Consider the following 27736-nt stretch of genomic DNA (forward strand, 5'->3'; position numbering starts at 1 on the left):
ACAATAGCCTCTCCCCATACCCTCCAGGGCTTGCCTGATGGTAATGCTTGGGTTTTTAGCTGTCCTTTTGAAAGGCTTGAATCCATGGCAAGTTTGTGACTGTCCAATAGCTTCCTCTAGCAACTGAATGGCCTGTGATAGAGATTCATTATAATACACGCAGTGGGGAGAAACAGGAAATTTGTTTAATACAGGAGGTAGAACCTAATGTCACCACCGCCAGCATCATATGTGCTCAGTTTCCAAAAGCCACTGGCAGTATTTCGAATCCCAAGTGCTTAGAAATCATGAGTCAGACTCCAAATAATCACGAGATCACAATTTTAAACAAGCATGAGATTTTTAGAAAAAGTTGGATTCTTTTTATTAGCCTTCTGTGTTTTGTGCTTGTAGGCTACACTTGGTTCATGTTTTCACTCTTTTCTCTGCAATCATGAGGACTATACTTAATTTTATTTAAAGGAAAGAGGAGATTTTTTTTTAAAATCACTTGACTCCAGGAGGTGGGGCTTGTGGAAAAATACCAACTACCATGAGACTTGCAATAAAATTGCAAGAGTTTACAACACCACATTGTCGCCCTAATGAATTTTGTGATGAAGTAGGACCATAAGGAGAGAGGTTGGAAAGTCTCCCCCGTGAATGTCTTAGGGAGAATACTTTCTTTGGTATCAGGCCTTCCACAGTCTTTCAGCCTTGGAGGGTTGCATTCATATTTGTAATTTCCCCCCCGATGAAAATAGTGATATTTTGCCAGATTTCCCTAGAGGCCTAAATTCCACTGTTCTGACTGCAAATGGCTTGTGGATGCAAAAGCCAGTGCAACACCACTAAATCAGTGAATCTTCTTCCAGTGTTTCCCCCATGCAGGGCATGTGGAGGCTACTGCAGCCCTGAGCTGCAGTTAACCTCTGTGGAGCAATCTTCAAAGAAGCGTAGATGGCGTGGCTTGGTCAAAGCCCTTTCAGAAAACCCAACTGCATTTCTGGGCAGGTGGCGATGTCAGCAGTTGGGGAATTGTGTCCCTCAACTTTGATAGTGCTAGGATGGAGAGGTTTTATTTCTAGTGGACCCCCGTTCCTGTCTGAGAGCCTCTTTCTGTAAAGAAAGAAAAAAAAATGTGGTAGTGACCCCTGTGATTAGACAAAGAAAAAATGAGATTTTCCATTAGTACAGTGGGCAAATTTAAAAAGATCCTCTGATTTTGAAAGTTCCTACCAGTAAAGAAGATAGGGAATATCTTTAAAATGGGGAATTCTGTTAGAACCAATACAGTCTTTTAAATTAGTGAGACTTTTTAAGGGTGCCCACTGAACGTGTGTAGTTACCGTGTCTGAGCCTTGTCAGAAATCCATTTGAGAAAGGGGAGATACAGTCTAAGAAGGGCAAACGTTCACTACTCAAGACTATAGTCCCAAGTTCAATATCATACTCTCCTAAAGCTCCTCCAGTGTGCAAACCATTAATAACCGCTGGTAGAACTTCACAGCATTTGATACAACCAGCTAGTTTTGAAGCCTCTCTAGAAAACAGTTTTCACTGAGTGCAAATGAATGTACTGTGCAAAGAAGTGGCCCTTTCTTATACTTCTGTCCGTTATAGTGTAACTTTGGGCATACCAGACAATGTGGGGCAGTTGTGAGGTTAAGTGATGAGACTTGCTTATCTGCAGCTAGATTCAGGACTCTTACATTGTGGATTTTTATGACACTACACATACTTTTAAAAAGATAGAATTAAAGTAAACGATTTCAGTCCTCTGAGGTGTACAGGAAAAGAGAACAGAATGGCATCACTGAACTGGCATGCCCTTTGTTAACAGAGAACTTTCACTTTCCAAAAGGAGAAATAGCACTGGATTCTCCTCAACATCACGAGTAGGGCGGAATCCAAACAAAATCAGCTCTGGAATTAAATACTTGCAAAGGCAGCAGAATTATCCTTCTTGTGCATCCCTTTCTACACAAGAGCCTTTAGAACACTTCACCTTGGCATGTACAGCACCATTTACTTGCATTGTGCAAAGCAGAATAACTGAGAATGAAGTTCTCTTCCTGTATGATACTTTTTATTTTGTTTCCCAAATTCAGTTTGCCCAGGTTAAACTAGACTCTCTACAGTTTTAAATGCAATAACAATCCTTGTCAGTCCTTCTCCGCTTTCAACTTTCTCCTGCAACTCTCTTCTGAGCCCAATTCCACCCGCTCCCAAAAACCAACCAACCAACCAAAAAACAGATGATGTCCCGTAGGCATTTCGTCCTCTCTCCCTGCCCTACTTTTCCATATGGCCTGTTGAAGCTGAAGGAGTTACTCTGGATTTACGCTAGTATAAGTTCAGAATCTGGTCCAAGATGACCATGCATGGATAATAAGCTGAAACTTGTGCAAGTTAAATACTATGTGGAGCCCGACTGTCCTTTCACTTACCCTGCTGTAAATCCATTGCCTTATTGCTTATATCCATTAATGTAAATCCACTGAGTTATTATTTATCCTGGGGTAAATGACAGAAGAATCCGGGCCAAAGAAGCCAGAAGAAAGGATCTAGGACATCCGAGTCTCTTTTATACTTCACTCTGAAATTGGCCCTCTGTATATAAGTGGCATGTATGCCTCTCTCCTGTTTATTTTAAAATGCCATTTACGTCAAAGTAATTGATTAATCTTCCCTAGATTTATACTGGTGTGAGATCAGAAACTGGTCCTATTGGACTAATCATAGGGTTAGCACCATTGAAATCAATGGACATACTCTGGATTTGCACAGGGTGTCATTAGAACCTGGCCCGCTGATTTCAGTGGGGCTAGCCAGAAAAGCAAAGACTACTTATAATAAGTAAAGATGTGCAGGATGAGGCCTGGAGTTTTTGTCCTGTCCTACCCTATCCTCCTGTCTTATCTGGAATTTTATTTGTGTAAAATTGTTCTCGTACTTTTGTTGCCTAACTGATTTAAACTTTTAGATTTAAACCCGATAAACTTTTTCAACCTGTTGCAGCTGAGATAGATTTTATTGCTTCTTGCGGCTTTCATTTACCATATGGTCTGCTATTCACAAACTCAGCCCTAATGAGAATTACTTTTGCAGGTAATTTTCTAATGAATGTCTTGGGATAAACAAATTTTTCATACTTGTTTTGCTAATGTATTCAAATAGGTTCACAGGGGAAAAGATTAATCATCTAAAAAGCAAGCCGGCGTCTTTCATTATGCTGCAGGATCCAAATATGATCAGAGCAAAGCCACTCGTTGCTATGACAGCAGATACCTTTTTCTCCCTTTGTGAGGTAAATGGCAGCTCCCAAGCTGATTGGCTGAAATTAGATTATCATGCTGACCAACCATAGGGAGTTAATTTCATCAGAAAGAGAAAATGGTGGGAAATCCTGCCATAATCTTGCAAAGGAATTTTCATTAGAAGCCAACAGAGTCAGGGGTTTGCTTTCATTATAATTAATATGTTCCATCTAATAAAATAATTTGAGAGGCAGACAATAGAATTAGCCTATCTATCACTTTGAATAGCCACATACACTTTAATCTGTTTTCTGCTAAAACCCACACTCAAAGTAAAGCGACCCTTATTTTCCCTATAATGCCTCTATTACCAAATACTCTCATCATGTACCTGTTTATACAGTTGGAGATAAGCTAATTGGAGGCAATACAAAAGGGGTTGGCACTGTTACAGGTATTTGTTAGAAATACTTGTACTCAGTGGAAATAATGGACACAATAAGCGTTAAACAAGAACATTTCCCCTCTTTTATTTGTTGTTGTAAATATCATGGTATTTCTCACTTCATGAATGGAGGAAATATTTACTCAGGCCAAATTCAAAGGTGAATGCTGTCGGTCGATAAGTGGGTGTGACCTTTGTGTAAGGGACTCTACATTGACGTAATGTCTATGCCAAGGAGATTGAAGGAGGAATACATCAGTATAAGTAAAAGGGTAGGAGCTACACTGAGCTACTCTTGTTAGTTTTCTATTCTACTCATCTCTTCCACTCCTTCAGCATGTAAGTTACACCAATTTAAACTTCCTTTGAATCAGCCACTGGTATGTATTGTGCATCTCCTTATGCATCCACAGGTCAGATTCAGAGGTGCTGTATAAGGAGGCATAGATTACATAGAATATAGGACTGGAAGGGATTTTGAGAGGTCATATAGTCCAGTCCCCTGCACTCAAAGCAGGACTAAGTATTAGATCATCCCTGACAGTTGTTTGTCCAACCTACTCTTAAAAACCTCCAGTGATGGAGATTTCACAACCTGCCTGGGCAATTTATTCCAGTGCTTAGATATGGGTGAGTGAGTGTAAGCCAGAAGCATAGATGCACCATTACTGCCTCAGTTGGTGCAACTTACCTGCTGCATAGGGCCTGATTCTCCTTTCACTTTCTACCTCAGTGTAACCCCTCTGATGTTGGTGGAGTTGTTCATGTTGTATTAGGAGATTCAGACTCAAAGACACCAAAGCAAATAGAAGTTTTCCTCCAGGTTTGATTTCTCTCGGAACTTGTGCTGTTGTATATACATTGAAACACAGGCCATTTTCCTGCTTATTTTGTAATGCCATTTTTGTCACAGTAAAGGTTTGATCCTGTACACTGAGGAGTAATTAACTTCAATAGGAGCTGGAGCCCCTTCTAATTGCTTAACTTTACTTGGCTTGTATCTGTCCCATACTTCAGCAAAAGTGATGCTCCTTGAGCTGAGTTGAGCACATATTTCACCGCAACAATTTTGATGATGATGTGTAGATAATCAGAAGGACTGAACTCCACTGAAACAACTGAATTACAATGGCGTAAAACTGGTATAAGAAGAGAATTAGGCCTTAAGACATCAGTCCCTAAAACAGGGCCTTATCCAAAACCCACTGAAGGCAATAGGAGTCTTTCCATTGATTTCAATTACCTTTGAATTAGGCCCACATTCAGCTTCTTTTATAAATCTGCAGAACCATTGTATCTAATTATCAGTGTATTTCAATAGCATAGGATTGAACTAAGCTAAATTTTAATTATGCAAGAAAATATATGAGTGTTCTCTCTGTTTTTAAATGCAGTGGTTGGGTTTGTTAGCATTAACTTTTAAATACATAAAACAGCCCCGAATACTGTCTCCATTTTATATGTGAGGAAACTAAGGCACTGAGGAGTTGTTACTTGCCTAAAGTCATGCTTCTTTGGGATTAGAGTTTGGGAGTTTCTGGCTCTGTGCTCAGTCTACTTAAATCAGGCTGCCTCTGAATATCATACAACCTTCAGTTCATACATTATTTTGCCAGTAGACTTTTAAGATCAGATTTTAAGTGCATACATTTATGTGCAAATTTATGCACGCAGTTACCATGCAACCATGGTAATTGCACAGATAAATAGGCAACTATTTGAATTCTCCATGCGTGTGCAATTATGGAAACTGGGCATGCAAATATGCCCAGATTTTTTTTGCAACTGCACACTTCCGGGAATCTGCATCTTAATTTTATGTGGTGGATCTAGTTCAGCCTACCTGCAGTAGCAGAGGTTTTGAACTCTGGAGAGTGAAGGCCCTATCCTGTAAGTATATTCAACTGCCATCAATGGTCAAGCTCCTCATAGGTTCAGGGCCTAACCCACTACAGGACTCATTGCTATTGGCCTGGCAAAGCAAAATATCTGCTGAATATTGGTTTTCTACAGTTAAATGTCTTATTGACCTGTTCTTGGAAATAACAAATAGGAAGGCTCTTATCGATCACATTTGGGATCCAAATTTAGTTCTGAACTTCCTCACAGTTCAAGACTGTTTTGAGTCTGTGATTTTTGGTTCAGTCCATAAGGTTGGGAGTCAGCAATGAAGTTTGGATAAGATCTGTATTTGAATTAAAATTTCCAAAAAGTTCAAGGGTATTTGGTCCAGTGTTTGGTTCAGACCCATTGTGAATAGAAATGTGATTTATTTACAATGACGTGACATTAAAAGTGGCTTTGTGATTACCCTGGATTAATATCTTCCAAGATTGCAATAAATGAGCCTCAACGTAACCTTGAAAAGGAGCTCATGGTATTTAAATTTTATTTTTTTGTGACCCGTTAGAAAGGGATGAGTTTTTGAGCACAGTACAGAAATCTAAGCAACAAGTACATTGATTTAAGTGCTCTTTTCACTAGCTTGTTCTCTGTAATTTTCAGCAGAGATGCCAAGGAGAATCTTTCTGAACGATTATATTAATGTGAATTGACTTGATTTCAAAATAATTCCTTTATCACTATCACTTTTTTTCTACCTGAAAGGTGAAAAAATAGTGAATGAGGAAAACAACAACTTATGGTAATACTTTATTGATTTTAACATCATTTCACATATTAAAACCCTTCAGGAATTCCATCTTTTATATAAATCTTTGGTAGGACAATTTTTTTTAAAGTATCTACAAATGAGCTGTTTTAAAAGTCTTTCTCCCCCATCCCCCAACAAAAAGCATCATTAATGCAAGGTTAAGGCTGAGTATTTAAATATGCAGAAGCAAATACTGCTTGTCTTATTCTCTCTACTCGTCCCATTGGCTTAAACTACTAACTTCATGAGTAAGAGCAGGATTTTGCTCCAGAAGTCAGGCAATCAGTTAAAATTGCAATATCATTCTTGGCACCACCTCTTCGCTTGTATTTGAATTTGGCCAGGACACTGGGGCTAACAAATAGTCTTAAGGAAAAGGCAATGGATTCCACTAATGGTAGGGTGACCAGACAGCAAATATGAAAAATCGGGACAGGGAGTGGGGGATAATAGGTGCCCATATAAGAAAAAGCCCCAAATATCAGGACTGTCCCTATAAAATCGGGACATTTGGTCACCCTAACTAATGGCCACAATGATCAAAACCTGAGTTTTAAATCTCTTCCAAAAGATGATGGTGTAATTGATGACATTAAGCAACTTTTATTTTGATCCACTCTAATTCTGCCTTTGCTTTTCTGGTCAACGCCCTTCAATTTTGATCCAATCCAATTCTACCCTTGCAGCTAATTCTATCATTTACAATACACAGTGGAAGCTTTTTGCAATAAATTTGCTGTACCAGTAACAGGTACTGTATGCTTTGACAGTGCAGCAACTGTTCTTATCAGCACGTGGGCTGCTGCAGGTGATTTACAATCAAACGTTAATAAAATGTGTCTGTTCCTTCCATACTGTTTATTTAAGCAGCTACTGCGAGTCTTTTCATGAGTTACTCCAAATAAGATCAAAGGATTGAGAAAGGTTGTTTAATTGTCAGGATGAGAGATTATAGTTGTTGGGGTTTTTTTTTTTTTTTTTTTTTTTAAACGAAGGAGTTTCCCAAAAATTCAGAGCTAGTAAAATGCTCTGCACACATGATTAATGACTTAATGCCAGATGACAAGATAAAACATTTTTTGATAAAGTTTCACTTTAAAAGCAAAGAGTCAACTGTTTCAGAGCCGGAGGAGAAAAAAGAGGGTAGATTTTCCTGATAGATATTGCTGCAGCTTCTGTCCCTACAGCTGAACACAACAGCTGGTGAGTAGAGAGCAACTGGAGAAAGATCTTTTGCCTTTAATCCAGTACAATGTTTTCCTGTGCCTGTTTTACTGTAAGTCTCAGTGGCTATGGGACAAAAGCTGTTGACTGATGCGTGCAATTACCTCCTCTAATATTGCTCTCAACTGTCTGCCCTGACTGACAAGAGTGGATAAGGTTTAGTAAAAGTCTGGGAAAACACTCTCCTTTTTTGTATCAAAAACCAAACCCATTCCTATCTCTGTGATCATGATGCTCTTTTAGACCTTTTAATCTGTTTCAGGAGAGAGAGGAGGCTGTGATTGAAAGTTACAAAGCGTCACTGAACTTGAACACGAGTAACACCATCAATACACACTGAAATATCTTTAACAATGTGTGTCATTTGCATTGAGGAGGGGAGCACTGCGAGGGACTGTCTTTGCGTTACAGCACATTGATTTACAGACCTGAGATATAAATTAATTTCAAAATCACTGCCCAGTATACTCTTGATTTCAGCATATTTGTTGGCAAAACTGCAAATCCTAAAATATAAAGCTGAGATTGCCTTGCTGAAACCAGATGCTATTAACTTCTCATTCAGGAGATGCAAAGGTAAAATTGTGTTTAATGAACTGTAGATGGAAGCCTTTTCCTGCCCCCTGATGCAATAGAGCGAGGAAATACTGTAGACTCCTTTAAACTCTTTAATCAGTACAATGAAGTTAAAACCCAATACCCAAGGCCCTTTCTTTGATTCAGGGGACTGTATCTACTGATGTCTTCATTTCTTAGCAACATTTGCAAGAAAGAGCCAAAAGGTGACAAATTAATGTGAGGGGCGGTTTGTGTGGGGGATAATTATGAAGTCATGCCAATGAATGCACCCCTGATTTACAATCACTCTGGGATTTGGCGTAGAAGTGATGGAGCAGCAGCATTTCAATAGGTACAGGTGTTTGGATACCACGGTGACAAGCGAGTCAGAGACAGATACACAGGCGAATGCTTTGAGGCTCTGCAACATGCATGGCAGAGAAATAGCAACATTATTCAAATTTTTGAATATCATTACTTGCTGTGCATGTTTCTAGGTTGGATATGTTGAGCTATATACACTAATAGAGAGAAATTTGGGTAAGGGAGAACTAGGACCATGAGCCTTAACCAATGCAATAGGTAGATAATCAGGTTAGGCAGTTTCCCATCAATGTTTTTGCCTGGTAATAAGGAACATTATGGAAATTCGTCTGTGATCTACCTCACTAACATTTTCTTTTTACAAATCCGGAGGATTTCATGCATTGCTCAATGTCTACGTGGCACTTCCCTCCCTTCACATCATTCTGAAGGCAATGGATTTTGCTCCAGCTCTCTCCCTACAAAGCATTACTGCCTATCCCTGGGAGAGCAAATTAGTAGTGCCACCAGAAATTGATTTCACTGGTGTTCCATTGATCAACAGCCCAGCTGCTATAAGGTGTCTCAGCACCCAATCCCCTCCTCCAGTGCCTTGGAGATAAGGCTGTTGTCTGGCAGTCTAGGAGGTTAATTCAGTCCCTGACCTCCGTGGTAAGTGCTGGTTGTGATGGCAGTCTAGAAATTGGTATGAGACTGCCATATCCTTTCACATGATGGACCACCAGTTTTCAGTCCCTACTGGAGTTGATTGGATAGTATTCATGAAATATAGTATCTGATGAATCAATGGATTTGGCCAGTATTTGTTCAAATAGAACTGTATTTGAGCAGTTATAAAGCTGGGTCAAATATCACAAGAAATGGTCTGGTAAACAAGTTATTGGATTGAAAATTGTCAAATAACACACTGTCTGAATTCTTGTTCAACCACCTCCAGTCACTGCTGACCTGTACTGGCACGTTTTGATGCACTGAGGTTTTGTACCCAGTAGTTATCCATTATAAACAGGCAGCATGATCCGTTAGCAAGTGCAGGAGATTGGGAGTTAAGAGAAACAAGTTCTGTTCTTGGCTATGTATCTGACCTGCTGTGACACCTTGGTCAAGTCACCTCATTCCTCTATGCCTCCGTTTTTCCATCTGTAAGATAAAGATACATACCTCACTTTGAAAAGTGCTTTGAGATCTTTGGATGAAAAGTGCTATATAAAAGCGAAGTATCATCTCAATAGCCCGATAAATCAGTGCTGTGACAGCTACAATGTGAGCGGCAATTTGACCCCGTGCTTGCCATAGGATTCTGAAATGTGCTATACCTGTGCCACTCAGCCAACTACCATGCAGGCTGGGAGTTAGGACTCACCACAGGCCACATACCAATTAAGGTGAGGATTTTTGGCCTGTGTTCTGCAGGAGGTCAGACTAGATGATCATGCTGGTCCTTTCTGGCCTTAAAATCTATTAAATCTTATTATTCATAATTATTCCTTGGATAGTGATCTAATTTTATTAGTCTGACTATTGCAACAGGTGGGAGTTGCAGGTACTCCGCTTCCCAGAGCTGGCCGGCAGTTTCATATTTGATGCACAGTGCTGAATTCCTGCAGAACATTAGTATCAGAATTCAGGAGTATCTGACATTTGTGTAGCGTGATGAGGAGAAAAAAAATCTGCTTTTGGATGACTTCATCTTACTTTATCTCTCCGATCTATTTGCTCTATAAAACCACAATAAAACATGAAGTGAAAGCAAGCAGCATACCTTTCTGCCTTTGTTTGATGTCACAGTCTTAGAGCCAATTGTGAAATTTGACTCAAAAGCTTAAATCAATCTTTGTGTTTGAAGGAAAGGGGAGGGTAGTGGAGGCGGGAGGGGGAAACAGCATTTATCCATCATAGTTTAGTTAACAAATTGCTTCCAGAAGAATTAACCTGCAAGGAAATATAATGAGAAAATGTTAATGCAGATAACTTTCTCTGGGCCACCTCCTGAGGTTCTTACTGTGGGTTAGATTGTGCCATTTACACACAGATCATAGTTAGGTGTGCTTTGAAGCTGCTTTACCCAAAGGGGACCATTCCTGGACCTCGCTGAAGGAGCATGTATGCCACACCACTCTGTCTGTGCCATGACCCTGCCTCCTCCTCACCCCTCCCCACCTCCTTTGAGACCCTAAGCTCTGTTAAGGGAGTCGGAAGGGCACGCAGGAGAGCACAGAGACTCCAATTCTGCCTGGCATACAAGGGTTGGAGAAGTTCCTGGAGGCCCCCACCAGCTGTGCACCCGTATAAGAACCAGGCAGAATATGACTCTCATTGTTTACTCATAACTTACTGAGGCAAACCCCCATTGAAGTCGCTTGGCGTTATCCGGAATGACAGTTGATGGCTGGATCATACCCCATCAGTCCTCATGAAGAGAGCTCTGCCTCCGTGGCACTGCTCCCCCTTTCTTTTCTGGCTCTTTTGGGGTTGCACAGAGCAAGGGCTCTTTAGAGTTCAAGGAGGGGTCAGAGCAGGCAAAGGTGTTACAGCACCTTGGGATATCCATGTGGAAATCTATGTAGGATGTACCATAATACAACTCAGAGTGGTATTAGTTTCCATAAATTCTCTCTGCAAGAAGACCTAGCTATTGGCAGCGTGAGTCCTCCTGGAGCCATCCTGCCAGGGGAAATGTGAGGGTGGGGGTGAGCAGTGGAAGAGCAGCTGAACCTGCAGATGGATCGGGGGCAGACCTCTTTCTGTGAATCCCTGTGATTTGTGGAGGTGGAAGGAGGCGTAGCTTCCAAAACTTATTCTCCTCCCTACCAACCCAAATCCCTTCCACTCGAGGCTGGATTTGATAACTTGTCTTTAGATAACAGATGTGACCTGGAAACCTGCTAGAATTCTTCCCAGAAGGGGAAACTGTTCCTTTTTGATGAGGAATAAGTTGGATTAGCAAACATTGTTGGGTTTCCTCTGAAGTGTTGGGTAGAAGGAGTGGGATAAGGTGTCCCTTAAGCAACCCAAGGCCCAGACTGGTCAATCCATTTGAACTGGTGTTAATCTGTCATTGATTGGGGAGTATTTGATTAAATCTGTATACTAGAATGTCATTAAGTGATAGTAAATTTATCCACTTATCTCCCTCCTCCTCTCCCCCCACAAAAAGTGATGGCCAAACTTGCATTGGGGTGGTCTTAAAGTAATGTGCAGATGAGCTCAGCTAATGCTTTAATGCTGTTTCCCATCTGATTTTTACCAAGAGAGGAATTCTCTTTGCTGTCACTTCTTAAGCACCTCATGTTGCCCTGGTAGAGTGCAATTGAGTTTGTTAATCTGTCGTCTTCTCTTTTCTTTTTTTAAATGTACGTCTGGTTAGTTGTCAGATTCTATTTTTAAAATATGGCACCAAGAGTCTAATAAAATATGCGTTTCCTTCAGGTCCACAGATGTGATGATGGGCAGCCTCACTACAGAGGAGACTCTGGGCCTGATCCAGAAGGGTGCTGACACCAGCACCTCCCTTTGCCTTGCAGAAGTGAAGTTTCTTGTTCTTGGCCCTAAGTCAGTGGCAGTCTGGTTTGGGGCCAAAGCTAAGGAAGTGTGAAGTGGCTCAGAGAAAACATGACTTCTCCACTCACGAACCTTCACCCCACACCCAAAATGAACACCTATCTAGGTGTTAAAGAAGTTAACTTCTTGCTTTCAGTTTTGATGTTACTCTGCACATCAGCGTGGTGGATGAGACCCAAAGCAGAGTGTCAAAACACCAAAAGGGAGGCAATGCTTGTGGTATTTCTGGCTCAGTGAAGGACTGGAAATTTTGGAAGAAGCCCCATTTTCATGAAACTTCTACCCCACTAATGCAAAACAAAGAAGTTTTCATAGATCAGAAAAAACACAATTTAAAATCAGACAGCACTAAATGCATGGCCCCAAAGGCATATTCTAAAATCCCTGTATGCTTACAGCTGTTTGAACATTCCTTTTCCCCACTCTGTGAATATACAAAGCAAAAGCTAAATCCAAACCCTGGAGTCCATACTCCGGCAAACCTCCCAAGACCTGGTTCTCCTCTGCTTTTGCAATTTGTATTCTTATTTACATGTGTACAAACTGAGTGCATAAGGACTACCGAATCAGAGTTAGTAACATTTTAGGACAACTTTGCACTGCCTTTTCACAGGCGCAAATAAGTGCAAGGCAACAGAGAATCAGGCCCCAATGGATTGGACCCAGACATACTTCTTCATTTTCCATTAAAATATTATGGTCACCATTTAAAAGTTGACATGTATCAAGAGTTGCCACACAGTGGTATCCAAGGTGCAGAGGAGGAGATTTTCAAAGGCACAGAGGGTAGCTAATGCACCCTAATCCCATTGGTGCCTTTAAAAATCTCCCTGTGAAATTTATATCTTATACTGAGTATAGGAAAAACACCTGGTAACTTAAACACCACCCTGTGTTAAGTGTTGGTAAATGAGTATTGATATTTTTGGGGTGACCACTTCAAAGGTAAATGGGTTTCAAAAACAAATCATCCCAGGATGCTTATTTGACCTTGGTGCCTAGGTTTTATTCATTGTTTTCATACAAGGATATTGTTCATTTCCTACCTCTGAGATTTTTTTTTTTTTTTTTTTAAAGACTGAATAGTTGAGGGCTAATTTTCACTTCCTGTTGGCTGGAGCAGGAAGCCAGGTTAGATGTTCTGTTCCCCGGGCTTGATTGATAAACATGAGAGAGCCTATCCCAGGTATGCAGGTCAGGGAGCTAACAGCTGGAAAATGCTCACCAAACAGAGAGACCACACAGTGAGAGAACAAACCATGTGTCTCATCTATTACTGAACAATTTCAGGATAACTCGATGCTTTACACAATGTGATCTGCCATTTGACACAGTGTGTAATCTGTGGCTATAGCCATATAATTACACTCAGTATTGTACTTGATTGATAAAATACTCTATTACAAAGTCGGAATGATGCTAATTATTTTTTAAAAAAACTTTTCGCTGCAAAATAACATCCAACAGCCAGGAGCAACTGACAATGCATTGTTGTGTATCCAGAGATTTTTGTGTGGTTGGGAACCAGCTATCTTCTAAGGACTTGATGATGCCTTCTCCTCATTGGGTGTGCTTGGAAAGGGAAAAAAAATTACAAGGAACTTTCCCCAACCCTCATTTGTGCCTCTGCACATAGGCTGGGCACAGTCACCCTCCCTGTGCTCAGACACAACACTAGATGCCCAGACCAGAGGGGCTGGGGCGGGGATGGAGGTCTTTAGGCCAGCTCTGCTGGCCTGTTCAAGCTTGCGATAAGGGTTCACACTCTGCACTCTCTCAAAGGGTAGTGCGGTGGCCATCCTCCCTATGGACTCTTGAAGACACTGTATTTGCATGAGGCAGAATGGGCCTGATTTCCAGGCCTTGCATCCATGTAGTCATTTACACCGGTGCAAGGTAGATGTAAAACGTTGCCAGTTTGGAATTCTCCCCTCATTTACACCAGTGGTAGCATTTTACACTTTCCACAGGTGTTAATGACTATACAAGGTACCAGGCAGTGGAGAATCAGGCCCTATGCCTACAGGCGCTCCCAGTGAAGAGAGCGCTCAGGATTCCATCAAACTCTCCTGTGGGATCTACCTTGTAAACCTCTAGCTACAATCAGCATGGAAGTATTTTACAGTCCCTTTGCACAGGTGCAAATAATGACAGAAGGTGCCTGGCAGTGGAGAATCAGGCCCCTTGGACTTCATTTATACCATGGAGGCCTTTTCAAAAATGCAATGGTGTTAGATTTTACTACGGTGTTTTCCTACCTTCAATGTAGAAATATAGTGGTAAATTAAACTCAACTTCCATGAGTTATAAGAGTTCTGGCCTCCCAATAGACTGCAGTTCCCACTTATGGGATCAAATCCTGTAGATTTTACTCCAGCAAAATCCCATTGATTTTAGTGGGAGTTTTACCAGAATGCGATTTGCTGGATCAGATGCTTGTAATGTACCCACTGGCAGCATTTAGTGTTCCTCTTCTGCAAAACGTCCACCCATTCTTCTAACCAGTCTACTAGCAGTTTTAATGGGGTAATCCCACCTCTACTTCCCTGCCAACATACTTCTTGCTGTTACATCTCCCTCACAGGTGTCTGGTCTGACCTGTCAGGTGGGTCTCTGTTTGATTGTCATTTTGGAAGCTGATGGCCTTACCTGGGTATGGCTGATTGCACAAAGCGGAACAGGAGTTAGTCTGAATTGCAGGTGTGGGCAATCAGTGGCAATAACTGCTAATCCATTAGATACTAGAACTCCCTGAAAAGGAGCAGGCACAGTGAGAAAGGGCTAAATGAAGTTTTTTTAAAAAAAAACTAAACTGTGTGGTTTACCACTCCCAGGTGGCTCATGTCCTTTATGTTCATGAAGTAAATCATTGCTATTTCTTTACTGTCACAGGGTGGGATTTTCCTATGTGAATTAGGAGCACAAATCCCAGGAAAAGTCAGTACGGCTTCTGCTCCTAACTCACCTGGGAGCTTTTAAAAATCCCACGCACATTCTGAATTCAGCTGGTAAAATAAAAATAAGATGCAGTCACGTTTCTCCTCCTAAAATGTAGTGGAGAAGGAGGCTGTCGAGTCACCAGGGTCTTGGCTAGGTTTGTAGTATTTGAGCTTGGGCTTGAGGGCACCCAGGTTATACTATGATCATGCTTTCAGGATTTCCTCTGCAACTCTGTGGACTAGAAACTCACATATGAAAAAAATGAAAGCTGAGATTCTCACTTAATCACAGGATTCCAGGAGCACAGAATTTTGAGACTCACAATAAAATCTGCTTCTTGACATTCAATAAAGTTGCAAGAGTTGGCAACACTGCAAAAGCTACAAAAACAATAGATTCAGAACCAAATTTTTACCAAGTTTGGGGGGATGTGAGGTTGTAAAGCTAGGCCAAGACCATGAAATTCTGACCTGGATCTCATCCAAAACCTACCAAAGTACAGAGGTGGTGGGGATTTGGGTCCAGGTCTGACTTTCTTTCCTATCGATTCTGAATGCACGGCCTCAATCTTCATGTCAAAGTAAAGGTGTTGACAGCATTCACCAGGAGTCGCCATACAGTTTAGGGCTGAGATAAGCTAATCACATATGAGAGGCAGCTCACAGCAGAGACCTTTGGCTCACCATATTATTTATTGATGATGATCAAAAATAGAAATATCTCAGTGATTTATTGAAAGGCTCCTAAGCCACTTAGGCACTTAAGAAAATGTTACCAGATGAAACCATTAAACTTCACCTTGTTTATTGTATTTTACATTTTCTTGCAATAAAGCATGTTTTGTTTTATGTGGATAAATATTTTTAAAAAGCCCTGTCAACAGCAATGTAGTGTCTGGGACTTTTATATAAATACACTGAACATGGAGATCAAAATCATGGAGGTTAATGGAGTCAGGCCTGTTTACAGAAGGGCTGAATTTAGCCTGAAAACTAGGTTTTGCAGTTAAAGGGCCAAATGCTGCATTCCTGGGTTAGGGCTGCAAGGTACGGCCCTATATTTGCAAACAGGGAAGGGCACTCATTTCTAAGTAGAGTGCCTAAGAGAAAAATCTAATAAGAAAATGGAGCGGCATAGAAACATATTTAAGGTATTCTTCAGCAAAACAGCTTAATCCCATTTCTCGGCACCAATTTTTCTGTCACTTGGAAGAGATTGTATTTTGCATTCCTGATCTGTCAGGTATAAGCTAGTTTAGTGCAACAATTGCCCAAGTCTGCTTGATATTTATCTGTAACTAAGCATAAACTTCATGGAAAGAGGCATGATATAATATAGATAGTGGTGCAGTAATCTCTGTTCCACCCCTCCAGCATCCCCTACATACATAAACCCCATGACATTCTCTTCATCTCTCTTGGAACCCAGAAGTCCCCCGTTTTACTTTTTATTCCCATTCCCCTACCCTCAAGGCCCTTGCAATGAGATGACATTCCCCCTAGAATCTGTCTTTTGTCATTTTCATTATTATTATATAATGTGTGGGTCTATTTTGGGTACCTCCAAAAAAGGGAGCGAGACACCACCATATAGTTTATGCTATCAGGAGAGAGATTGACTTTCTAACTTTCAAAAAAGGCTCTCTGTTCACTTAGGCCTGGTCTACACCACAGAGTTAGGTTGCCGTAAGGCAGCTTACGTTGACCTAACTCTGTAAGCGTCTACAGTAAAATGTCGCTCCCACCGATGTAACTTGCCCACGACACCGACTCAGGCTTTGTCTTCACTACCCGCCGATCCGGCGGGTAGCAATCGGTTTTTCAGGGATCGACTTACCGCGTCTAGTGAAGACGCGGTAAAATCGATCCCTGATCGCTCTGCCGTCGACTCCGGAAATCCACCTCGGCAGGAGGCGGCAGCGGAGTCGGCAGCAGCGCGGCAGCGGTCGACTTTCCCGCGTCCTCACCGCTAGGTAAGCCGACCTAAAATACGCAACTTCAGCTACAGTATTCACGTAGCTGAAGTTGCGTATCTTAGGTCGGACCCCCGCTGCAGTGTAGACCTAGCTTTAGTAACTCCACCTCCATGAGAGGTGTAGTGCTTAAGTCAATGCAGTTAGGTCAACGCAATGTCAGTGTAGACACTGCGTTGCTTACATCGACTGTTGCTGCCTTTCAGAAACCATCCCACAATGCTCCCCGCTGGCAGTCAAATCGGTGCAAGTGCTCCTGGTCAGGACACACATCACTGACACAAGGAGCGCAGTGTGGACGTGTAAAACAGATTCAATTACTGCGGTGGCTGTACGTTGATGTAACTTAGGTCGACTTAATTTTGTAGTGTAGACTTGCTCCCATTCCTACTGTGCTCTATGCTTTGCTTCTGAAACACAAACCTTGCTGGCCTGATATAACTTCACCTTGCAACCTTTAGCCCTTCCTTAGCATAACCTTTCATAGACCTTTAAACTGCACAGATGTTACTATTAATACTTAGATAGTGGTAGCACCCCAAAAATGCACTAATGCTTTCCAGTCCCGGGAAAGACATGGTTCCTGCCTCAAAGAGTCTACACAAAGATAGATAAAAGGTAGGGTAAAGGGCTGTAATGGACAAGCAAAGTGACCAGGATGATGACAGGCACACAGCTTATTATCTACATGGTTAAATTAAACTCCCTAGAGTAAAAGCTTGTTAGCATCCCATCCTTTCCTCCACAATTGAACAAAACTGGCCCCAGGACTGACCCTTGGGGCACTCCACTTGATTTAGTTGGGGATTAGTCCTGCTTTGAGCAGGGGGTTGGACTAGATGACCTCCCGAGGTCCCTTCCAACCCTGATATTTTATGATTCTATGATTCTATGAATTAAACTGTTCTCATTTTCCTGCCCACCTTCAGCTCCAGTGTCCGTCCTTCCTTCCCTTCCATCTAGCCCTCTCCTGCCAGACAGACACAGAGCTCCCTTTATAAGATGGCAAAGGGCCCAATCCAATTCCCACTGAGGTCAGTGGGAGGTTTTTCCATTGACTTCCGTAAGCACTGGATCAGGCCCTTCCTCAGCTCATGTCTTGTAGGCCTGGCAGAAGAAGTCAGTCTTCAGCAGGGATTTAAAGGAGATGGAAGTGTCTTTGAGCTTAGTGTCAGCTCAGGGAGGGCGTTAACGCTCAACTAGCTTTGAAGCTACTGGGCAAGAAAAAAAATCTAATCCCTAAATATGAAATGGATGTAGATGTGCACTGTGGAATGAGCACATTATGGACTTAGAAACATCATCTCCTACTGGCACCCATCCACACAATTGTATTCCTTTTACATACTGTACTCTTCTGCACACCTGTGGGATGTTGGCAATATACCTGGGATATTAGATCTACCGAACATATGACCTTCACAGTTTTCAGGTGAGTCAGGTTACATAAATACCTGTGGATAACCTTGATGGGCTGTGTATTGTTCTCCTCGCTCATCTTCCATATCCCATCACTTGTACTACAGTAGTCTTACAGCAGGGCATCAGGAGTTAGGACTGATATGTCCTAGTCCCTATTCTACCATGGGACCCTGGGCAAGTCATTTAATCACTTTGTGCCTTGGTTTAGCTATGAGTGAAGTGTGGGTGATATTTACAAACCTCACAGAAGGACTGCGATTAATATTTGTAATGTGCGTTGAGATTACTATATGATAGACACTATATAAGGGCAACGTTATTATTAAATTCTCATCCTACAGTTTATAGAAAGGATATTTTTGTAGAGCTGTCTGGTCTGCATTCCCTTGATCCCTATGCTTTTTGCTGTTTTTTCTTAGCTTTTGTGCAAATATGCGCCAAAAATTCTCTATTCCTTCCTCCCACAGATTATTTTTTCAGTTGGATTAAAGATTTTACTTAGTTGACTAGCAATTAAAGCATTTTTGTGGTTTGTTGCCTGAGCTAACTGCTTATATACGAAGAAAGAAATTCTGACAAGCTTGGGTTAACCTTGATCATACAAAAATGCAGAGTAAATACATATTTGAAAGCCTTAGGCAGAGAAGTGAGACTTTTTGTAATACCCTTACTCACTTTGAGTAGTAATTCACTTCTTGAATAGTCCCATTTAAATCAATGGGACTGCTTGAGGAGTAAGAGTCAGATTTTTAAAGGTATTTAGGTACCTAAAGAGGAAGCTAAGCAGAGAGTGGGGGTTTCAAAACCGCCTCGGTGCCTAACTCACGATCTGGCCCTACATTTTTATCAGTGGAGCACTAGAACACATGGGGCTTGAAGCTGAAACGTTTACTCACTAGAATAGTTCTCCTTGCACTTTTACAGTCCCATTGGGACTATTATTTACATGACTGAGGGCCACTCACATGATAAAGGCTTTGTAGGACCAGTCAGACATTTTTGAGAATATTAAGTAGAATGTGGAAATGACGTTTTGATTTGCCATGTAGATTTGTGAATTTCATTAATAGGAGGGCTGGAAATATGAGGCTGGGACCGCCGGTAGTAAAGGGATCAGTGACGTTAGAAATGGATTTTGACAGCACATGCAGGTGTTGTTCATTTTTAGTTCTGTTGATCAAATCAAATCTGTTGCTTTTCTACTTTACTGATGAATTAAGAGTGGAGCAAAAGTTGCAGAGAGGAAAAAATATAAGCTCCTGTGAGCTTGAAGATTATTCAAAGTTCCTAGTGTTCGTGAAGCACATTTTCCCCTTAGACTGGCACCATGCACATCAATGGTGCTATATAAATAATAACCATATTAAGAGACAAGGATAGCATTATATCTTCTTTGTATGCTCCCCGTCTTAGTCAATTGCACTTATTCTCCTGAATATTTTATCCTGCATGAATCGTACATTTTCACTGCCTGCTGCATTAGAGTTACTGATACTACACGGTAACGACTGGACCAGCCCTCCTTTCTATGTCTTCATTTGGCATCATAGCTCCTGATTCTGCTGCAGCTGAAGTCAATGGCAAAACTCCCACTGCAGAAGCATAAAGGGATCTATTGACTTTGCTCCTACAGACACCTTTAATGTGTATTATACATAAGATTAGAATATATATTAAATATGGCAGAGTTCCCCAAGGAAACATACAGAGGGAAATAAAACAATTTGCTTGCAAACAGGGGGTAATTGGTATGTTAATTAAAAGTGACTTTACCTCTCTTAATATTAACCTCCTAATTTTCTCCAGTGTTTCAGGTAGGGGAAAAGCATTCATTCTTTAATATTCTCAAGAACGAGATTGGATAATAGACACAAATGAAGTCCAAACCAAGTATAAAAAACCATAAGAAGATATGTCTCCCGGCTGCTTTCCTAATACAGTAGAAGTCAGAGGATGAGATAGCTATCTGAGCCGTCATTCTGCAGCTCAGACTTCAAATTATAGTAATTATGACAATTTGTGCCAATAGCCACGAGGTGGGGATTTTTGATGTGGTTAAAAATAACATCTGTAAAAATCCAATAAAAAAATTACATTTTGCTAATTTTCTGATAAGATAATGTTTAACTATACTGTGTGCCTTCCACTGCCAGTTTTCAATTAGAGTATTTCCTTCTGGGCTTTTAGCATCTCCTCTCATGGATCCGATTCCATCCTGAGCAGTTCATTTGTTTTAACTTTCTTAATTAATTGTTTTGTGTAGGTTTTGCCTTTCAAACTGATATCAATCTTCCAGACTTATTAACGTGCTGATTGCTAAGGTGTGATACAAAGCACAACTCAGTTAAATTGTTCTTTCTGTCACATTAAACAGAGTTCCCATATTAGCCTGCTAAACAAAATAATTGCAGATAATTTAGAGGGTAACAAATGACAGGAGTCCTGCACCTGGGAGAGTAGTAAAGGAAGTTCTATATGGAGCTTCTTTGTTCTAGCTTGGGGCCCAATTCAGAGCTCATGAGCAAAGCCAGTGTGCAAAGTAATTTGGTCATAAGAAACTATGAGAGAGCTGGTGGAAGGAATTTGCTATCCCCACAGAGAACGAGGGTACGTAATTCACATTGTCAGGCTGTGTCCAGAAACTGCTGGAAATGTGGGGTGAATGGTGAACACAGCTCACTGCTCCCCTCCTGTATGGGTTTGTGGTTAATGTTCTGTTCCCTTCACATGATCTCAAACTGAAATTATATCCTTGGATTAAACAATGTAGATGCATTGAAGCTGGGTCAGCAGTCACGGGTGAGATATAGCATCATGTCCTTCACAATGTCCGGTCGATACTATTCAGCTGAAAGGTCCCATTAGCTGGGGTCATGATTGTAACATCTGAATGAGTGTAATTTGTATATTAAATAAAATAAACACTCTCTCCTTATTTGGGGATAAGGGATCATTGTGATTTGGGTGATCAGAGAAGAATTTAGAGGGACTCTGCATGGAAATAATATTCCTCTTTCAGAGCCATCAACTTGCTTGGCTTGAAAGTGTGGGACTAAACTGCTGAGCTAACTGGGGGATGGGCTGTGATAGTCCTCTTTCTGCTTCCTGATCATACATATATTTCAGTCTAAAATAACGAATTTTAGATTAAGGAAGTAGCTAAGCTGTGTGTCTGTGTTTGTCCTCTCTGCTACAGGCTGTAAAAGATGCTAGGCCTTATTCTTCTCTCACATCCGTGTAAATCATCAGAAGTAATACCGGTAAAGTCAGTGGAATTGTGCACCTGTGAGATCATATTTGAGTGCCCCCCACAAGAGCGAAATGGTGGCTGAACGCTGCCTACAGGGAGAGTTCTTAGAACTGTAAAGTAGGATGGACTGTATGAGCCTTAAAAAAGCCTCAGATGAGCTCTAACAGACAACCACAGAAAAAGAGCTTCCCAGGCAGGGCCTTATCATTGACCCAGTCAAATTGGACCTTGAGAGGACAAGCAAAGTAAATTTAGCGGATTATGATTATTTATGGTGCAATAGCTCCCGGAGGCCTCAGCCAGGCATTATGGGTGAGATTATGTGGTGGGCATTATAGGTGGGCTTTTCAAAACTGCTCTGTGTTGGCCTAACTCTGTTCCCGTTGAAATCTATGGGAGTTTTCTCGCGGACTTCAGTGGAAGCCGAGTTAGGCTAATGTTGACCTCCTTTGAAAATGCCACCCTACACAAACATACACTAAACAGCCGTCCTTGTCCGAAAGAGCTTAATTTCCATTGCAGGACATACAATGAAAGTCAGCTAGAAATTATGGTTTTGACATGGAAAGAGACAGACTACAACCAGTATTAACAGTTGGACTGCCTGGATTTTCTAGCATGCACCAACATACTTGCCGAGTGTTAGAGGTGTTCAAAATTTTTACAGTAAAACCCCAAGCCATATGAAACTCCTTGTAAGTTGGGGTTTTGTTGCAAACATAGAACTTCATCAAACCTTTCAAGCAAATCTAGGCCCAGTCCACCAAGAACCTGAGGTAATTTATACCAATATCATGTGAAAGCAGCTGAAACTCAGCATTTTCACCTGTGTTTTACTTGTGATTTTGGGACAGATTCTGATTTCAGTTGTGCTGGTGTAAATCTGGATTAAACCTACTGAAGTCAATGGAATTACTACCCTTTTGAGTTCATTGGAACCCAAAATGCACAACACAACGATATTACAAAACTACATATCTTGAAACCAAAGAAATATTTCTGCTGTGTTTTGCATATCCGACTGTCCAAGAGGCTGCCACAAATTGACCTTCATTGCCTACCATTCTGGGCTGTGCTTCCTCATCTCTCTTTGATGACATTCCTCTGCTTTCTGCATGAAATTCAGGCTTCTTGTCCTTGCTTTCAGGGCCCTTCTGAACTTAGTTCCCACCTACCTCGCTATCGTTTTGCTTTCCTTCGTTCTCCCTTTGTTTCACCCAATCCACTCAACCAACTTCTCCCCTTGTGTCCTTCTATCACCCCCCCTCCATTCTCACCACTAATTTTTCTTCCAACTAGACCCTACATTAGAATGAGAGCTGGGCAGGAAATGGTTTTCCCATCCTGAGAGAGTTTTCAAGATTGCAATATTTTTTCCCATCCTGAAACGGGACAAAAAGTGAAAATCTCACAATTTTTTCATGAATTGATCAGATTTTTTTTTTTTTTGGATTGGATCAATTGAAATCTTTGGTTACCATCATTGTAAAACATATCATGGCTACTTCCGCCCTTTTTGTTTTTCAATGTCTTTTGAATAAATTAACTAAAATTTCAAAACAAAAGGTTGTTTTGAAGTGAGAAATGGAGTTTGGTTCATGTAGAAAATGTTGAAATGGGATGTTAAAAATGTTGAATCTTTTTTCCAAAAGAAAATTTTAATAGGGAGATTTGTCATAACCATTTGAGTTATTTTCCATGAACAGTTTCAGTTTTGACACATCAACATTTTCCAATGAACAAACCTTTTGTTGGAAAATTCCCAACTAGCTCCAATTAGAGCCTCCCTCCAGATTATGCTGCACCAACTTTCTTTTAAGTCTGTACTCAAAACACACCTCATCCAAAGGGCCTACAAACCCTTTCCGTTCCTCCTGACACGCTAACAAATTAGACAAGTTTATCTTTCTCCCTGCTCCCCAAATTTAATAAGTAAATAACAAAATAATAATTAACACAACACCCAGGCCAAATAAGAGAACTAACAACACCCATGCTAAATGTCACAGCTCAATCAAACTGCTTTTTTCTGTATCCCACCCCTTCCCTTTGTTTGTATGCTAGAACCTAGAGCCTGATCCTGAAAACAGAATAGCTACTTTGTGTCTAGTTTTTTTGAAGACTATGAGTAGATTCATAGATTCATAGATTCTAGGACTGGAAGGGACCTCGAGAGGTCATCGAGTCCAGTCCCCTGCCCTCATGGCAGGACCAAATACTGTCTAGACCATCCCTGATAGACATTTATCTAACCTACTCTTAAATATCTCCAGAGATGGAGATTCCACAACCTCCCTAGGCAATTTATTCCAGTGTTTAACCACCCTGACAGTTAGGAACTTTTTCCTAATGTCCAACCTAGACCTCCCTTGCTGCAGTTTAAGCCCATTGCTTCTTGTTCTATCCTTAGAGGCTAAGGTGAACAAGTTTTCTCCCTCCTCCTTATGACACCCTTTTAGATACCTGAAAACTGCTATCATGTCCCCTCTCAGTCTTCTCTTTTCCAAACTAAACAAACCCAATTCTTTCAGCCTTCCTTCATAGGTCATGTTCTCAAGACCTTTAATCATTCTTGTTGCTCTTCTCTGGACCCTCTCCAATTTCTCCACATCTTTCTTGAAATGCGGTGCCCAGAACTGGACACAATTCTCCAGCTGAGGCCTAACCAGTGCAGAGTAGAGCGGAAGAATGACTTCTCGTGTCTTGCTCACAACACACCTGTTAATACATCCCAGAATCATGTTTGCTTTTTTTGCAACAGCATCACACTGTTGACTCATATTTAGCTTGTGGTCCACTATAACCCCTAGATCCCTTTCTGCCGTACTCCTTCCTAGACAGTCTCTTCCCATTCTGTATGTGTGAAACTGATTTTTCCTTCCTAAGTGGAGCACTTTGCATTTGTCTTTGTTAAACTTCATCCTGTTTACCTCAGACCATTTCTCCAATTTGTCCAGATCATTTTGAATTATGACCCTGTCCTCCAAAGCAGTTGCAATCCCTCCCAGTTTGGTATCATCCGCAAACTTAATAAGCGTACTTTCTATGCCAATATCTAAGTCGTTAATGAAGATATTGAACAGAGCCGATCCCAAAACAGACCCCTGCGGAACCCCACTCGTTATGCCTTTCCAGCAGGATTGGGAACCATTAATAACAACTCTCTGAGTATGGTTATCCAGCCAGTTATGCACCCACCTTATAGTAGCCCCATCTAAATTGTATTTGCCTAGTTTATCGATAAGAATATAATGCGAGATCATATCAAATGCCTTACTAAAGTCTAGGTATACCACATCCACAGCTTCTTCCTTATCCACAAGACTCGTTATCCTATGAAAGAAAGCTATCAGATTGGTTTGACACGATTTGTTCTTTACAAATCCATGCTGGCTATTCCCTATCACCTTACCACCTTCCAAGTGTTTGCAGATGATTTCCTTAATTACTTGCTCCATTATCTTCCCTGGCACAGAAGTTAAACTAACTGGTCTGTAGTTTCCTGGCTTGTTTTTATTTCCCTTTTTATAGATGGGCACTATATTTGCCCTTTTTCCAGTCTTCTGGAATCTCTCCCGTCTCCCATGATTTTCCAAAGATAATAGCTAGAGGCTCAGATACCTCCTCTATTAGCTCCTTGAGTATTCTAGGATGCATTTCATCAGGCCCTGGTGACTTGCAGGCATCTAACTTTTCTAAGGGATTTTTAACTTGTTCTTTTTTTATTTTATCTGCTAAACCTACCCCCTTCCCATTAGCATTCACTATGTTAGGCATTCCTTCAGACTTCTCGGTGAAGACCGAAACAAAGAAGTCATTAAGCATCTCTGCCATTTCCAATTTTCCTGTTACTGTTTCTCCCTCTTCACTGAGCAGTGGGCCTACCCTGTCTTTGGTCTTCTTCTTGCTTCTAATGTATTGATTAAAAGTCTTCTTGTTTCCCTTTATTCCTGTAGTAGGTCTGGGCCCATTGATTGTCCTTCTGAGCAGGCACTCTCTCTCCCTATCTGCTTGTCAAACACCTTGCCCGCCATTGGTGCTGTGTGGATAATAAAAATAATTGGTATGTAAGATGGACTCAGCAGTGTCAGAGGAGGAGGGGAGAAGGGTGATTTTCTCTCAAGTGAATCAAACCAGTTCACAAACACAAACATAAATTAAAATACTAAATGAATAGGTGTATTTTAACAGGGACACATATGCAGCAGATAACCCCAGGTGTCACTGATTGGTGGTTCTTCAGGGTAATTTTAAGGTTGAACTGCTCCTAAACAATTTTTCCAGTATATTAGGCACTAACAGCATCAGGCATGCGTGTCTTGTTCCACTTCTTCTTCTTCTTTTTTTGTTTTTTCCTTGAACAAACAAGTTGAATGTGGCCAATACAAGGAAAAAGCCCACTCTCCACTTATGTGTGAGCTCTCCTTTGTCTTCCTTACAATATCCCACCGTAATGATGGAGTGCAGGATCATGTTCTTCTCTAATGTCTTTCTTGTAAGATTCTGAGTGTAGTGCAGTAGTGACCTTCTGGAGTAGTTGTTTCCATTTGGAAGGAGAACGGGGGTGGAGGGAGGAGGGCACTGAATTTGAGATTGATTTTCCTCCTCTTAGCATGTGGAAATTCAAAGCAAGCTCCTTGCTTCATTAACGGTGACTGCATCTCCAGCCCCAGAGAACGTGAAGGCATCAGCAGGAACAGACTGTGATAAAATTAACATCCTCGCCCTGCATTGTCAAAGAGACCAGCTCTTGTACGTTACATGCTATTGAAGGAGGCTGATGCTGCTTCTGTTAATGGCTGTGTAAAATTTTAAAGCTGTAGTGTGATTTACAATCTGGGGTTGAAACAGCAGGGCACTCGTGCAATTTGGGCATCATGATATGTGGACACTGCCGTGCCATGTTCATTAGAGGCATGTTGTGCTGTGCGTGGAAAGGAGGGCTGGAGGGGATGTATACACAGGCACAAAAAAACTTGGGTTGAGAAGCTGAGCAGGACTTCATTGCAATGAGGTTGAAACAGGTACTTACAATGACTTTTCCCAGTGGCTCCCTAACTCCTCCTGTCCGGGCTCTCCTCTCTGAGAGCTTACAGAGCTCTTCCCAACTTTGGTTTGCCCTGACTCCCCCTCTTTATGTTCTGATTCTCTCACAATTTGCCCAACAAAGCGGAAATGTCCTCCAGATACTTTTATTTATTCATCCTAATTTGTACCACAGTGAGCAAAAGAACAGCCCTCCCGTGCTCTGCATGTCCTTGACAAACTTCAAAAAGTACATCTCAGGAAATAAACAGACTTCAGCAATTATTCGTGATGATAAACCTCATTGACCAACAAAATCATCGCCTGAGACTCCCTCCAACCACTCCTCAACCTCACTCACCTCCAGTTTCCATATGGACCATGCTGAAGGGCCTAGTCATCTCCTCTAGCTCTCACAGACCCCTGCCCTACTTTTTAATTCCCGGAGTGCACTTTTCCTGCCTCCATGCCCTTCCTGGAGTGTCACTGCTGGCCTGCCATGGGGGCCACAATGCAGAGTGCCCCCTACTGGTTTGATTTGGAGCCACATATCCCAGGTAAACTTTCTCTTTGAACAAAACACTCAGTTTAACACCATTTTAAACATAGTTCTAGGTGACTCTCATTAGGCTACACGTAAGTAAACAGCAGTACTAAGAATACATTCTTCCATGGTCTTGCAATTGCATAGACAGTAGTAGTGTGCATGGAGTTGTAAAGGATGACTTCCTTCACCTACTTAATGAATGGCACTTTCCCACATACGGTGGTTCTCAAGAAAAAAGACTATTTTCTATAAGGCAGGGGTTGGAAATGTAATAGTATGGTGCTTATTATATTCTGCATAGGTCCTTATACTGCCCTCATCATGGTAGTAGCTAAGCACCTTCCAGTAGTGCATTAAGTGACATGACTAATACCTGCCACATGCAGTTCCTTCTCCCTCTCATCTCCCCAGGGGGACAATTGTATGTGTAATGTAGTTTTTTGTTTTGTTTCTGAAATATGTACACACTACTCTGTGTTTGTTAGAGAAGGCAGGTCGGAGAAGCGCACCTTGCACTTGGAGTCGAAGGTGGTGATGATTGGGATGATCCTTAGTTCCTGTGGGAGTTCATTCCGC

This window comes from Emys orbicularis, chromosome 9 (assembly GCF_028017835.1).
Source record: "Emys orbicularis isolate rEmyOrb1 chromosome 9, rEmyOrb1.hap1, whole genome shotgun sequence".
In the NCBI taxonomy this organism is placed as follows: Eukaryota; Metazoa; Chordata; order Testudines; family Emydidae; genus Emys; species Emys orbicularis.